The sequence below is a fragment of the Dromiciops gliroides genome, chromosome 1, assembly GCF_019393635.1.
Source record: "Dromiciops gliroides isolate mDroGli1 chromosome 1, mDroGli1.pri, whole genome shotgun sequence".
NCBI lineage: Eukaryota > Metazoa > Chordata > Mammalia > Microbiotheria > Microbiotheriidae > Dromiciops > Dromiciops gliroides.
In genome coordinates this window covers 55,219,022-55,234,329 of record NC_057861.1, presented here as the reverse complement: position 1 = coordinate 55,234,329, position 15,308 = coordinate 55,219,022, and the positions used below count along the sequence as shown (strand labels likewise).

Below are 15,308 nucleotides of genomic sequence, written 5' to 3'. Positions count from 1 at the left end.
ACCTCCGGGATGCTCTCCACTCGCCGCCGCCTCCTCCCCACAGCCTCAGGGCCTAGCCTCTCTCGGTCAATAACAGTTCTGAATAATAATGAGCTCTCATTTGCATAACCTTCCCCACTAGGTTTTTCTGAGCTCACCGGTTGCGGGAGGGTGCTGCCATTCACAGCACCCACCCTCCTCTCCCCCACTAGCCCCGCCCCTCACTCCGAACTCAGCCTAACCTGTTGGTTGCCCTTCGTCCCGCCCCTTCTTTCCTTTCTCCCCCCCGTCTCCCCGAATTTACGCTTAGTGATTGGCCGATCGAGCCGTCCCGTCTCCTTTCCCCTCCCCCTCCCGCGGGCGAGTTGGGCTGCGCGGCAGCGGAGGTGGGAGCCTGAGGCGGCAGCGGCGGCGGCAGTGGCCTCCCCTCCGTCCTCCCTCCCTCCCTCCTTCCCTCCCTCCTCCCGCCCTCCCAGCTCGCCTCCCGGCTGCCCTTGTGCCTCACACACCCCCCTGGCCTCCTCCGTCCCGGCGCTCGCTCCGGGAGCTGAGCCGGCCCCGCCTGAGGAGCAGCTGCGGCGGGTAAGGGCGGCTCGGGGGTACGGGACAGGACGCGGCGCCCCCGGCCCCTCACACCCCCTGCCCGGCCCGTGCCGTGTAGCAGGCTCCCCCCCCCCCCCCCCGGCGGCTGCGGCCTGCCCTCGACCCCAGCCCCGGCAACGGGGGAGGGGCTATGGGGAGGGCACAGGAGGGTCTGGGAGTGACGGGGGAAATGGGGGAGAGGGCTGGGATTGACAAGGGGGATGGGGGAGGGGGCTGGCAGAAATGGGGGAGGGGGCTGGGATTGACTGGGGCCCTGGAAGAGGGGGGTGGGAGGAATGGCGAAGGGTTTGAGAGGAAAGGGCTGTGATTGATGCTTAGGGGGCTGTGATTGACAGGGGAGCGGGCTGAGAGGAAGGTGCTGAGGTTTTGGGGCAAGGGGTTAAAGGGAAGGGGACTGAGGTTGATGTAGGTTGAGCTGGGATTGACGGGTGAATGGGGTGGTAGGGAAGGGGACCGGGATTGATAGGGGAGGGGGTTGAAGGGAAGGGGTTAGGATCGACAGGAATGGGGAAATTGAAGGGAAGGGGGTTGGGGCCAGGATTGATGGAGGGGATTGGGGAGGGGGGTTGAGATCGATTGAGGGAGGGGAGGGGGCTGGGCTGGACTGAGAGCAGGGAGATTGTCTGGGGGCATGGGCGAAGGGGTGGGGATTGGTTGAGGGGAATTTGGGGTATGGGTCTGGACTGGGGGGAAGGACGGGGAGAGCTATGCTGGGCTGGAGGGGTTTGAGATTAGGTGGGGAAGAAGGGAATGCTGAAAGAGGGAAACGGGGAGAGGTTAATGTAGCTGAAAGAAAACGCTAGATTTGGAGTCAGAGGACCTGGGTTCAAATTCCCCCTTAGCTGCTTAATGCCTGTGTGACCTTGGATAAATCACTTAACATCTTTTGGTTTTATTTTCCTCAACTGTAAAATGAGGGAGTTGGATCAGATCAAAGGTCTTTTACTGCTCAAAATCTATGATCCTGTTATCTCTTCAGAGAAAAAGTCAATTAATAAGGTTTTTTGGGGGGGGGGGTAGTGGGAAGTTGTGGAGAGAGAAGAGGGGATAGCTTTCTGGTGGTAGTGATCTGGGGACTGGAGAGCCAGGGTGAGATAGCAAGAAGGAGCACTCTCTGGGGCTGGGAGGGGTCACCCATTTTGGAGGGGCACACTGGGATTTGGGTTGGCATGGGGACTTTGGTTAGGTAGGAGGGAAAGAGTGTTCTGATGGCTGAATTTAGAACTCATTTTGGGTTTAGAAGGGTGACATTGAAGTGGGTGTTTCTGGGATGATGATCTTGAAGGATGTGGGTGGCACTTTTTTTCCCCCTGAGTAGGTGGTTGGTATCTGAGGGGTGAGGATGGAGGGGAACGATTAATAGAGGTGAGAGTCCTTTTGAGTAAATGTCATTAGCCTGTTTGTTGGGCAGCAAAGGTGGAGCTCTGATGTTCAAAGATACAATTAACTCCTATTGTAAAGGGTGGGGGGATCCTTTCAAATTTCATGTCTCAGAGTCTGTTTCTGGACTCCATGTATAATGGGTGGAATTTGGGGTGTCTTGGAGAACTGATTGGGAGGAGGGGAAGAGATGGATGTTTGGATCTGCTAGGGATGCTCCCAGTAGATAGAATCTTTAAAACCGGAGTTTCTCAGAAAACAACTTCAGAACTGTTTTCTTTTTCTTTTTCTTTTTCTTTTTAGCATTCAATTAAAGACACCCGCCCCACCCCCAGTACTCTGCTTAAACTTTTGTATCTGAGGAAGCTTAATCACTGACCATAGTTTTTAGTGAAAGGAAAACTCTCGCTGCCCTTGGAAAATTTGCCAACTGTAATTTTCCTAGGTTGTGTGTGTAAATGCTTATGCTAACATGAAATCCAGGATTAGATATCCATCCACGCTTAATATTTGCTAACTAGATTTTAAACTGGAATCTGACTCTTCTGAAGGACCTTGAGGTATTTGGGTAATTCTTATTTTTGTATAATAGGTTTACTTTTTAAATCCTCTTGAGAGTGATGCTCCTCTTGATGAAGGTTAAAGCGACAGTAACTTTATTTTCATTGTGGTCAAATAAATACCACATTCTGGGAAAGGGTGTGGGGGGTGGTGGGAGCTGTCATTTGTACGAAAGACTACTCAATGTGAATTCTCTTGGCATGTGGAACAAACTTCTTTTTCTTTTTTTTAAACTGCATTTTATAGTAGCATAAGAAATGTTTGTTGGCTTAAGGTGTTATAGGTTTTATCGTTCACATCTGGAGCCATGTGATGATACTTCAAATTCTCTGTTTACTACGCCAGTTGTATAGTGAGTCTGTAATTCCCACATCAAACAAGTTGCTAGAACAGCCTTTCTTTGGCCTGGGGCTGTAGCTTCTCACCTCGGAAACAGTGGAGCAGAGGCCTGGGAGTCTACCGTTTAGGGTGGTTTTCCTGTGGATTTGTTTTTGCTTTGGTTTTGTACCCTCTGCCAGCCCAGGCAGTGGTGCATGGGAACATTGCAAGATAGATTTTATGCAAACTACTTCTTCTTTTTTTAAATGGCCCTTGCCTGTCATACCTTCACCAATGGTGGTAGTGTGGTGAGGGATCGATTGCCCAAAGTGGAACCTTGGTCTTGAGTTTCGTTGTGCAGTTGCTACACCTTTGAGTCCTCTCTAATGGCTGACTTTTGAAATCTTCAGTAACCTCAGGAAGTTTCACTTGAGATAACACTTCAGCTTTTTTTTCAGCCTTTCCCAAGTTCTCCATATTGACTGTAGTTTTCTCTTGGGTCTAGAAAAGTTTTTTTTGGAAGACTTCAAGATGCTGAAGTCCTTATTTTTACTTCTAAGACAGCTCCCTGTTCACCAAGGCTTTGAGCATCTCACTACATTTTCTTCTTTTAAGTGTTTTAGAACATCTAAGAAAATGATGTTGAAAATCTTTCTATTAGCACCATGTTGAGGTTGCTTAGCCTGGGCTCTCTTGCTCCCTGGGCTCAGCTGCCTTGGTGGATTTGAAGTGCTGGTCATAAATGACTTGGATCTTGTAGGGAACTGGTTAATAATCTTTTGGGAAGGTGAAATTTGCTCATTTCTAAAACAAGCAGATTAATACCTGCTTAGTTTCTGAAGTTCATGGTTTTGCTTTTGAAATGTTTGTCTTATGGTACCTTAATATCCAGCAATGTAGAGTACTGTGAAACACTCAGCTCTAATGAAAATCAGAGCATTCCTTAGGAGTTCCAGTCTCAGGTGAACCAGACCTTTGTAGTTTGAAGAAACAGGCTGACAGAAATCACTACCTTCTATAACCTTTTCGAGGTAGCTGGTGAAATTTGAAAGAATTACCTCTCAGCATATCTATCCCTCTATTCCTCTATCCATCTACCTATTTACCTATCTACTTATCTATCTATCCATCTATCTACCTATCTACCTACCCATCCACCTTTCCCTTTTCTCCTTTTCCTTCCCCTCCTCTCTTCTCCTCTTCTCATACTCTCTCTCTCTCTCTCTCTCTCTCCCTCCCTCCCTTTCTCCACATATGTGTGTGTGTGTGTGTGTGTGAATTGTCTGTCTCTTGGATATATATTTTTTTCTTTGTCTCTTCACAGTAAGTAGAAATGGTGTCTCTCCAGGCCTTGGGGATGTCCTGGAACCTCACCATATGCATGACCTCTGAGAATTTCTGGCACCAGTTGTTTTGTAGCCTGCACACCCTCCTTCTCTGATGTTTACCATTTGTTAGTTCTTTTGACCTCTGTTGCCAAGGCGATGTGCTGTGCTCTCTTCCTTCTTATGAAACTCCCTAATTTGATGTACAAAATGTCAGGAGAAATTAAAGAAGGAGGTGAGTGCAGGCAAATGAAAATGGGAGTAACATTTCAGAGAAGAGTGTGCAGGGTCACATGAGGCCAGGATATTAGTTGACTTGGTACAATAACTAAGCCTGGTGGAGAGGTTCCATGTTTTCGACTTTCCTCTATTGATTTCCCAAGGCTGCAAAATCATCACCTGCACATGGTGAAATTCAGACTGTCTTCTTGGGTTGTCCTGGGGTAATGGCTGTAATACCTTCATGGGTTTGTTCATTGCCGAGACAGCGTTATTAGCCTCCTGACTTCTTAAGAGATGGTAGGCTATTTCTGGAAAAGTATCAGTGTTGTAGGCAGCTGGCAGCACATGGGATAGAGGACTAGGCCTGGAGTCAAGAAGACTCATCTTCATGAGTTCAAATCTGGCCTCAGGCACTTATTAGCTGTGTGACGCTGGACAAGTCACTTAATCCTGTTTGCCTCAGTTTCCTCTATAAAATGATCTGGAGAAGGCAATAGCAAACAACTCCAGTATCTTTGCCAAGAAAACCCAATATGGGGTCACGACTCAGGTCACAAGGAGTCAGACATGCCTGAAAATGACTGAATCAATGATGTAGCGGAGGGAGCCACAGCTAGAAGTCTGATAACCTGGTTGATTCCAGAGAGCCCCTTGCTTGCCTGTCTGCTCTAGCCCCTTACTTGCCTGTGATCTGCTCAGGACACTCTTCCTACTTTGATTTTTCACTTATTCAAGCATTTATTAAGCCCCAGACTCTATGCTAATAAGAACTAAGGTTACAAAGATAATTCCTGCTTCCAATAAGCTTACATTTTCTTGAAGGGAAATCACATCTGCTCAGGTAAGCGCAAAATATATACAAAGTTAATATAAAAAGTCTTGAGCCTAGGGTGAAATGAGACATATTTCCGAGGGAATGAATTGAAAATCAATTTATCAAAGCCTTTTTGTACACCACATCAGTCACAGAAGCTTAAAGGTAGCAACTGGCCTTAAACCTTCCATTCTACACAGGGGGAGACAACACATATAGAGGGGGGAGGAGGGGGGGATGTTTTGGTTTGGACAAGTTACAGGGATAGCTAGTAGGGTGAAGGGAAGAAATAAATATCTATGTGCCATCTACTGCATGCCAGACACTGTGCTAAGTGCTCTACAAATAGTATCTTATTTGATCCTCACAACAACCCTGGGAGGGAGCTAGTTATTTCCCCTATTTTGCAGTTGAGGAAACTGAACAGAGAGCAGTTAAGTGTCTTCTCCAGGGTCACACAGCTAGTAAGTGTCTGGGGCTGGATTTGAACTCGGGTCTTCTTGATTCCAGGCCTAGCCCTCTAGCCACAATACCTCCTAACTGCCTTTAGTAGAGCCACAGGGGAGTAGGTTGAAATACCCTCTGCAGGAGCAATGACAGAGTCTGTTTGATTATAGTTTCTGAATTAGAAAGTAGGGGAGGGGAAGACTTGAAAGGGTTATATTCTTCAGAACTTGGAGAAGGGCATGTTGGCTGGTGAGGAGATGGCTGGAGATGGAAGTGAATCATGGCTGGAGCTAGGCCTAGATGTAGTGGGTGACTGAGGCAACCACCAATCAGGACAGTAGGCTCCTCTTTTCAACAAAAATACTAGGGATCCTTCACGAGAGACATTTGAACAAAGTCGGGGGGGCAGAATTTTAAAAGACATGGTAGTTTCACAAAACCTTAGACTTAGTAGAACCAGTTGTTGTTGTTGCTCACTTGTTTTCAGTCATGTCAGGCCCTCTATGATCCCGTTTGGGATTTTCTTGGCAAAAGATACTGGAGCGGTTTGTCATTTCCTTCTCCAGCTCATATCACAGATGAGGAAACTGAGGCAAACAGGGCGAAGTGACTTGCCCAGGGTCACACAGCTAGTAAGCGAGGTCAGATTTAAATTCAGGAAGATGAATCTTCCTGACTCCGGGTCTAGCACTCTATCCGCTGCTCTAGCAGAACCACTGGAGTATAGTAATAAAGAGCATTTCTTTGGAATTGGAAGACCTAGAGTTGAAACTTTGCCACTTGCCACCTGTATGACCGTGAGCAAGTCACTTCCCCTCTCCAGGCCTCATTTTACTCATCTTTAAAATGACACCAGACTGGGGGCAGCTAGGTGGCACAGTGGATAAAGCACTGGCCCTGGAGTCAGGAGGACCTGAGTTCAAATTTGACCTCAGACACTTGATACTTACTAGCTGTGTGACCCTAGGCAAGTCACTTAACCCCCATTGCCCCGCAACCCCCCCAAAAAAAACCCCAAATAAAGGCCAAAGGCCCAAATCTGTAACACTTTTAAAAAAATAAAATGATAAAAAAAATGATACCAGACTGGATGGTTTTTAGGGGTCCTTCCAATTCTCACAGTCCATCCTACCATAGGGGTATCTTTTCCTTTTGCAAGGTTAGGAAAAAAGCCTGGCGTAGGGAACTTTGAGTGGAAATCTTGAATGGGAAAGAGTTCTTTGTTTTAATTTGGGTTTTTGTGCAGGTCTAGCTATCTAAAATTTGAGTGTGTCATTATGGGGAGCTGTTCCCTAGAAACAATGCTCTAAAGAGGAGAGCAAACAGGTGGACACTTGGGGGTGTTAGTGGTGCCAGAGCTCCAGCCTAGTTCTGACCATTCTGTTTGCAAGGGCAGTGAGGTTACCACAGGGTTTTGCCAGCTCTCCAGTGGTGTTCACTTACAATGTCAGTGCCATCATTGCCAAATGTTGTTTGGGGTCAAAGTTACAGTGAGCATGCCTGTATGCATTACCCCTTCCTAATTTCAGCAAGAGCATGCTAGGAGGGGCAGCTAGGTGGCGCAGTGGATAAAACACCGGCCCTGGATTCAGGAGTACCTGAGTTCAAATCCGGCCTCAGACACTTGACGCTTACTAGCTGTGTGACCCTGGGCAAGTCACTTAACCCCCATTGCCCTGCCCAAAAAAAAAAAAAAAAAAGCATGCTAGGGGAGGAGGGACAATCTAAGAAAGAAGTGTACAAATCTGGAATTGCCTTGGAAATGGATGGGTGGTCAAAGCTATTTTAGCATTCAACTGATGATCTTTTTTGTCAGCTTTTCTAAATGGGAAGTAGAAGAAACTTGTCAGAACTTTCCAAGGGTAAGAAAAGAATTTATAGCTGAGTTCTTAGAATTGCACCTTCATCAAATGGCCATTGAAAGGTTGCTAATTCGACTAGAGGAAAGGAGAGTGGCTCCTTAGCCCCAGTTTCTGCTCTGCTTGCTGGGTGTGCTGGATGGATATGATAGATATGGGCTAGTGGTTAGGTGGATTTGACAGCAGTTGAATGGCTGGCCCTAAAGAGTAGCCATTAGTGGGTGTCTGTATTAGCTTAGAAAGAGATCTCTGGTTCCCTCTTGGACTGCCCCAGGGATCTGTCTGTTTTGTCCTGTGCTGTTGAACACTTTAGTCAGCCACTTGACTAAGAGCGTCGATGGGTATTCGTAATCAAATTGGCAGTTGATACAACTGGAACATAGAAAAGGAAGGAAGGAAGGAAGGAAGGAAACAAGTATTTATTAAGTGCTTTCTATGTGCCAGACACTGTGCTAAGGGAATTTACTTGTCCCAACACCCCTGGGAGGAACGTTCTATAAGGAAACTGAAGCTGACCTAGGTTAAGGGCCTTGCCCAGAGTCACCTAGCTAGTAAGTGTTTAAGGCTGGATTTGAACTCAGGTCTTTTTGACTCCAGGTCCAGTCCTTTATCCACTATACCTCTTGTAGAGATAACACTATTAACCCTGGCAAGGTCAGTTAAGATCTTGGCAAGCTAGACCTCTGGGTCAAATATAATTGTGTAAACTTTAATAGGGATAAACTATACTTAGAGTTTTAGACTAGGGCCCAAACAATCAACTTTCCACATACAAGATCATGGAAGATATGGCTAGTCAAGAGTTTGTTTGAAAAAGATCGAGAGGTTTCAGTGGACTACAAGTGGCCTCAATACAAGGCAGCAGCGTGCAGTACCCACCAAAGCCACCTCGTTGTTTGGCATGGTGTCTGAAACATGGGGGCAGACGACAGGTCTGTCTTCTCCCTATGTCAGACCACATCTGGAATACTGTGTTCAGGCCTGTGCCTCACATTTCAGGATGGTGACCAGAATGGTGAACTTGAGAACATAGTTAGCTTGGAGGGAAGACAATGGTGGGGAATATGATTGCTGTTTTCTCTGAAGGGCTGTCCTGTGGAAGAGGACACAACTGGATCAGTATTGAGGAGAGACAGATTGAGACTTGATGTGAAGATAAAGTTCCTAACAATTAGAGATATCCCAAACCAAAATAGAGCTGTCTGGGGAAGTCGGCTACCTCTTCAGTAGAGCTCTTCAAGCAGAGGCTGACCGATTGCTTGTTGGCTGTGTCATAGAGGAAATTCCCATTCAGGTATGGGCTGGGTTAGATGGACACCAGGGGCCCTTTAGGCTTGGAATCTGTGATGGGGAGGATGGAGAAGGCGCAGGGGAAAGATTTCTGGAAAGCAGAGTTTGGGTAAGATGGAGTGGCTTGTAGTTTCATTCTGGCAGAGCTGGGTCCACTGGGAATGCTAGAAGTTTATTCAGAGTATTTGTTCCCTTAAGCACCAGTAACTAGAAAACAAGAGGCAAAAAGATTTCATTTTGGAGAAACTGCTACTAAGACAGTTTCGTTCTGAACTTTTTCTGCCGTAGCCTCCTTGCTGTGCAGGGGTTAATCATTTGTCCATATATGTGTATTTCTTTGTGGGGGTTTTTTTCAGTCTTAACTTGGCAGGCAAGTTGGTCCCTGCGCAAGAGTTGAATATTGTGACTGTTTAAATGAAAATGAATGTTTCCTTTCCTTAGCTTGTTGGCTGAAGACAATTTTCTTTTTCAACACTTGCTGAACTTGAAAACACCTTTCTCTTTAAATTGAGAACTGACAAGCCATTAGCTCCTAATGTAGACTGGTTTTTAAATATTTGTGGCAGGGAGAGAAAAATGGAATGGAGGAATTGAGGATTAGAAAAAAAACACTCCTTACTAAGCTTATGAAATCTGTAAGAATTTTTAAACTTGAGTTTTCTCTGGCCTGAAGCTTGCAGAGATAGGAGGAAACGGGGAAGGGTGGGGCTTTGTCTATGGGTTGGGTACTTTTTATTCTTAAAAAAAAAAATCTTGTCAGCTTACATCTCTGGGGTTAGCAACCAACTGGATGGGGATGAAAACAGGCTAAAGATGGTTAAGGAAACCAAAGCAGATGTGTGTGATTTTGGGTGCAGTTTGGGACGGAAGAACACTATAATGGGAAGCAGGAGCCTTGGGCTTCAGTTCTGGTCCTGATACTAACATGCTGACCTCGGGCAAGGCATTCTGGGCCTTAGTTTCTTCATCTGCCAGAAGAACAAATTGATGGAGATAATCCCTGGGCTTCCTTCTAGCTCTTCTGTTATTAATGTTGTTACCTCTTGAGCTCCAAAGTCTGTGTTCTAACGACCTTGTTCACTCTGATAGAGATAGGGACTGGACCTATGATTTTACTGGTCCAGAGAACTCCCTGGTGAGAAAACCACCTCTACCACTGCAGATTGGCACCTTCTTTGCAAGTTATTTAGAGCTGCCTGGAGCACTGAACAATCAAATGGCTTGTCTCGGGGTCACTCAGCTAGAATGTATCAGAATTGTGGTTTCCTGGCTCTGAGGACAGCTCTCTATTCACTATGCTGTATTGCCACTGGCTCTACTATCCCCGGTAGTATGTTCCACACAGTACATAAATATTAGTAATAATAATTGCCCTAATATGTTACAATTCAGTCCCACCCACCACACATCGTTTCATTACTTTCTGGGGGATGCTAATTATCAGTTCTTTGGAGACGGTGGTGTTCCATAATATGCAGTGTATAACACCAATAGGCATTTAAAAAGTTCAGTCTTTGTTTCAGGAGGTTTGGATCAAAAAGAACTTTTAAGTTTCCAAAGTCAATCCAGCCCAGTCTCCTCCTCCTGTTCAAGTTTATGCCCAATGTGTTCAACTCATCCCCTCTTTTGAGTTCTTGTTCTATACATGCACATTTGCTGATGGACAAGGTCAGTGGGTTGTCTATCCAACCACATAATGTGTGGACAAGAGATATTCCTCACTGACTTGGTTTTTCCAGGCCTAACTCTTGAGTGATTGTATATTTCATCCAGGAGGCTCTGAAATGTTCCAGAGCTCAGTGTAGCCTGTGCTGCTGTTGTCTACACACAGAAGCATCTAGAGGACCTTACCATGTCTGGCAAGTTCTTTGTTGAGTAGGCCTCTCTGTGGTGGCTCTATCTTTGTTGTCATTAAAGAACTCTACGAGTGAAGAAAAGGTTGTGTCAAGAGTGAGTGATGACCAGTGGCTAGCCCTTGGGCCCCAGTGCTGTTCCTGGATGTCAGGAGAAATTGAGAAGGACCCAGGCATGTCTAATGGACCTCCCATAGCAAGTTTGTGGCAGACACAGACTGATTGAAGTTAGCATTGTGCAGAGAACTATCTTTGTGTTTGAGTAATAACAGTTGATGTTACTGTAGCACTTTCCAGTTTATAAAATGTTTTGTGCTTCGCAGCCATTATTTCATTTGAGCCCTAGGAAGGATTGGCAGTTCAGAAATTATTATACCCATTTTCTAGCTGAAGAAACTGAACCACAGAGAAGACTTGCCTACGGTCAAATTGGCAAAACTAGGATTCAAATCTGGGGACTTTCCATTATATCCCAGTTGGCTTACCTGCAATGTATTCGCTTTGGTTCCTTAGAGATATGTATACTTGTTTCCTCCTTGGCTATAATTTTTTGGGCTTGGAGGGCTTCTCTTTTCTCTACTTAGAATCAACTAGTTGGTGCAGTAGATAGAGTGCTGGGCCTAAAGTCAGGAAGATCTGAGTTCAAATTCAGACTGAGGCACTTACTAGTTGGGTGACCCTGGCTAAATCACTTAACCTGTCTACCTTAGTTTCATCTGTAAAATGGGGATAATAATAGCAGTTACTTTCCAAAGTCATAATGAGGATAAAATGAGATAATATTTGTCATGTACTTTGCAAATCTTAAAAGCCCACGTAAATGCTAACTATATATATATATATATATATATATATATATATATATATATATATATATATATATATATATATATATAGTGTATAGCTAATTGTATAGCTATAACCAAGGACCTTTGGGGAAAAAAATTTCCCTTCTGATTTAGGTCATTGTCATTCAGAGTCAGTGGATTTCATATGTGTGGAACTGGAAAAGTTCATGGAAATCATGAGATAGTCTTAAACATGTTACATAGCTAATTATAAAAAGAAAAAAGGCAAATTCAGACTAACTGTAGAGATTTGACACAAATCAATGTCTTGAAACTACTGTCTTTGAAACCATTTCTGTCCTTACCCCAAAGAGTAGGGGAGTCCCTTCTCTAGGGTGTGAGGTTTCCTGTTCCAGTATGTTGTTGAGAATCAATACTCTCATTTATATATATTTAGTGCTTTTAGGTTTACAAAGTGCTATCCTTAGAATAATCACGTGAGGAAGGGAGTATATGTGATATCCTGTTTTACACAAGGGGGGACGGAAGCTCAGAGAGATCCTGACCTGGCTGTCCTTGTCACCCAGCTGGTCAGTGTCAGAGGCTGGAGTCAAACTCAGGTTTCCTGACGCCAGTTCCTGAACTTTTCCCACTCTTTTGATCTCTTTTTTGACTGTGAGACTGTAAGAATTAAGTGTTTTGGTGTCGGGCCTGAATGCTGTTCCTTTCCTTTTGCTGCAAGAATGAAAGAGATTTGTTGGAGAGCAGGATGTATTTTGGGTGGTGTTTGGGCTTCTTTTTAACGTGACCTTGGATGGTGACACTAGACCAGCCACTGAAGCCATCAGATCCTCCTGGAACAAAATAACAGGATTTCCTCAATCCTCTCTTTAGGATAGAAGTGAGTTTGGGGTCAACCACACTTTCAAGGCCTGCCAAGTAGGGCTACTTATTGTGCACAAACCTTGTCCTGAATGCTCAGAAGAGAAGGGTTCCACTTCCCTCCATTAGTCTATAGAGAACAATTTGGAATGATGAAATTTCTACTAATGTTCTTCAAAAGCCCTTTAAGTTTGTTTTGTTTGGAGATGGTTTATCATCTATTTTTAAACCTATAGAATTTTTGTGTGGGTTGTTTCTAAGCCCCACAGGGTTTCTGTCCATTCCCTTGCTCTATTGCAGCTTAATCCTTCAGGGCTTTGGAGTGTTGTTTTATTTCTTCCTGCTGTTTTTATTAAATAACTTCCAGTCTTCCTATACCCATCTTCTCTCTCTTTCCCCCTCCCCCAAAACAATTCTCCTTCCTCTCTCTCCTCTCCCTCCCTCCCTTCCTTTCTCTGTCTCTCTGTCTCTCTCTGTCTCTGTCTCTCTCTCCTCTTATTTGCTTCTGAATTGGTTTCTTTGAATAGCAAATGTTTCTATACACATGCCAATCTTAGGTTGATTTTTCTCCACCTGTGTGTTTTTGTTCATGATGTTCTACTTACCTTTTTTTTCCTCTCTGCCTATCTAAATCCTACCCCTTCTTCAAGGTCCAACTTTTTTTTTTTCCTTTTAGTAAACACTTTATTATGCTCCTTCCCTATACAGAGCACTGTGGTAGGCCCCAAGTATGCGCAGATTAACAAGTTACAGTTTTGCCCTCAAGGAGCATCAATTCTGGAGATTGGGGTGAAGAATATATAATATATATACACAGCTATAATAGAAGATAGAGTGTGATGGGAGGTAAGGGGAAAGGAGACACGAAGTGCTCTAGGAAAATGCAGTGAGGGAGAGATGACCTTCATCTGGGATAAAGGTTTCATTGCACCTGACCTGAGCTTTGAAGAAAGATCTGGAAGGTGGAGATGAGCAAGTACTCTAATTGTAGGCTTGCTGGTTGGCCTCTGTGGATACATGGAGTTGGGAGTCAGGCAGGCAGAGAGTAGAGCAGTGGGGTCAAACTCAAAAAGAAACTGGGCCCAACTATCTATATGTGTGTAAGGATCTTTGCTGGCCACATATTGACTTAGTTTTGTTTGTTTGTTTGTTTTGTTTTGTTTTTTAGTGAGGCAATTGGGGTTAAGTGACTTGCCCAGGGTCACACAGCTAGTAAGTGTTAAGTGTCTGAGGCTGAATTTGAACTCAGGTACTCCTGACTCCAGGGCCAGTGCTCTATCCACTGCGCCACCTAGCTGCCCCGACTTAGTTTTAAAATGTAATATTACCTATATTTTATTGCATGTTTATCAACTTTGTTAAATATTTTCCAGTTACATTTTTGGGGGGCGGGGCACTGAGGGTTAAGTGACTTGCCCAGGGTCAGCATGTTAGTGTCAAGTGTCTGAGGCTGGATTTGAACTCAGGTCCTCCTGAATCTAGGGCGGGTGTTTTATCTACTTCGACACCTAGCTGCCCCTCCTAATGACATTTTAATCTTGTTCTGGCAGTAGTGGAGAGATGTGGGCTCCCTGGGGCCATGTTTGACCCCCCTAGGATGTAGAAGCTATGCTGTGATGTAGAGGGACTGAGTGCAGGAGAATGATATGAGTCACTGGATACATTACCTACCCTGGAATATAGAGGCAGAAGGAAACCTTAGAGATAATTAGTTCAAACTCATTTCACAGGTAAAGAAACTAAGGAACCCTCCCTCCCCGCCACCCCTTGTGACTGGGCCAACGTCACACTTTTAGTAAGTGGAAGAATCAGGATTTAAACCCAGGTGTTCTGAATCCAAATTCAGTGTTCTTTCTATGAGGTTACAATGGCTGCCTCTTTGTCTGACCTTCCAGAAATCTTTCCTGACTGTTTTAGTCTTCACTCATCTCCCATTCTTTTGAATTCCTATTGCATTTATTACTGATAAAACACAGATTAGCATTTGATCTTTTTTTTGAAAGTTACAGGTCGAACTTATTATTTCATTACAAAGAAAAGCAAGCTTTACATAATAGAAATTCGCTGTTTTATATATAGTCTTCTTTTATGTCCTAATATGTATTTGGAAGTGTTCATTTTATTTGGTGTTTGGTAAATTCAGAATAAAAAATGTTTTTAATTTATTTTTGAGGTTTTTTTGATATTGTGTTTTTTGCCTAATTGCATGTAAAAACAATTTTCAACATTAATTTTACTTTTTTTTGTGTGGGGCAATTGGGGTTAAGTGACTTGCCCAGGATCACACACCTAGTAAGTGTTAAGTGTCTGAGGCTGGATTTGAACTCAGGTCCTCCTGACTCCAGGGCCAGTGCTCTATCCACTGCACTACCTAGCTGCCCCTTTAACATTAATTTAAAAAAATTTTGAGTTTCAAATTCTCTCCTTCCCTCTTTCCTCAGCCCTCTCATTGAGAAGGCAGCATTTGATCTTACATTGTATTTTCTATTTTTTGTGTGTGGGGCTCGGTGCTGGAGAATCAGTCCATTAATAAACATTTATTAAGCTCTTACTATGTGCTAAGGACTTTAGATACAAAGAAAGGCAAAAGTGTGATCCTTACTCTCAGGGAACTCACATTATAATGGGGAAGACATGCCTATAACTATGTAAAAACTATCTATCTATCTATCTATCTATCTATCTATCTATCTATCTATCTATCTATCTATCTATCTATCTATCTACACACACAGTATAAATGGAATGTCTTTTGCCAACCTTGCCCTCAACCCTTGTGTCATCGTAGAAAACATATGGTGAGTCTAGAACATGCTTTGCAGATATTCTGTCAGAATGTGCATAAATGTGACTCCAACATTGCTCTATTGGCATTTCCAAGAATACTTTGCCTCACTCATATATTCAGCCAGATTTCTTTGCCAGTTGGTTCCAATTCAACATCGTCATTCTCATCATTGAATACTTTGCTCATAAACTACATGAAC

At 44.1% G+C, this 15,308-nt stretch overlaps 1 long non-coding RNA gene across 1 annotated transcript in view; it reads left to right on the top strand.

The window, feature by feature from the left end:
• Positions 1-381: 381 nt before the first annotated feature.
• Positions 382-15,308, top strand: part of LOC122736970 — a 252,776-nt gene continuing 237,849 nt past the window's right edge. The window contains exon 1 of the long non-coding RNA XR_006354224.1: positions 382-561. This is a non-coding gene — a long non-coding RNA (uncharacterized LOC122736970). The remainder of the gene's footprint in view (positions 562-15,308) is intronic.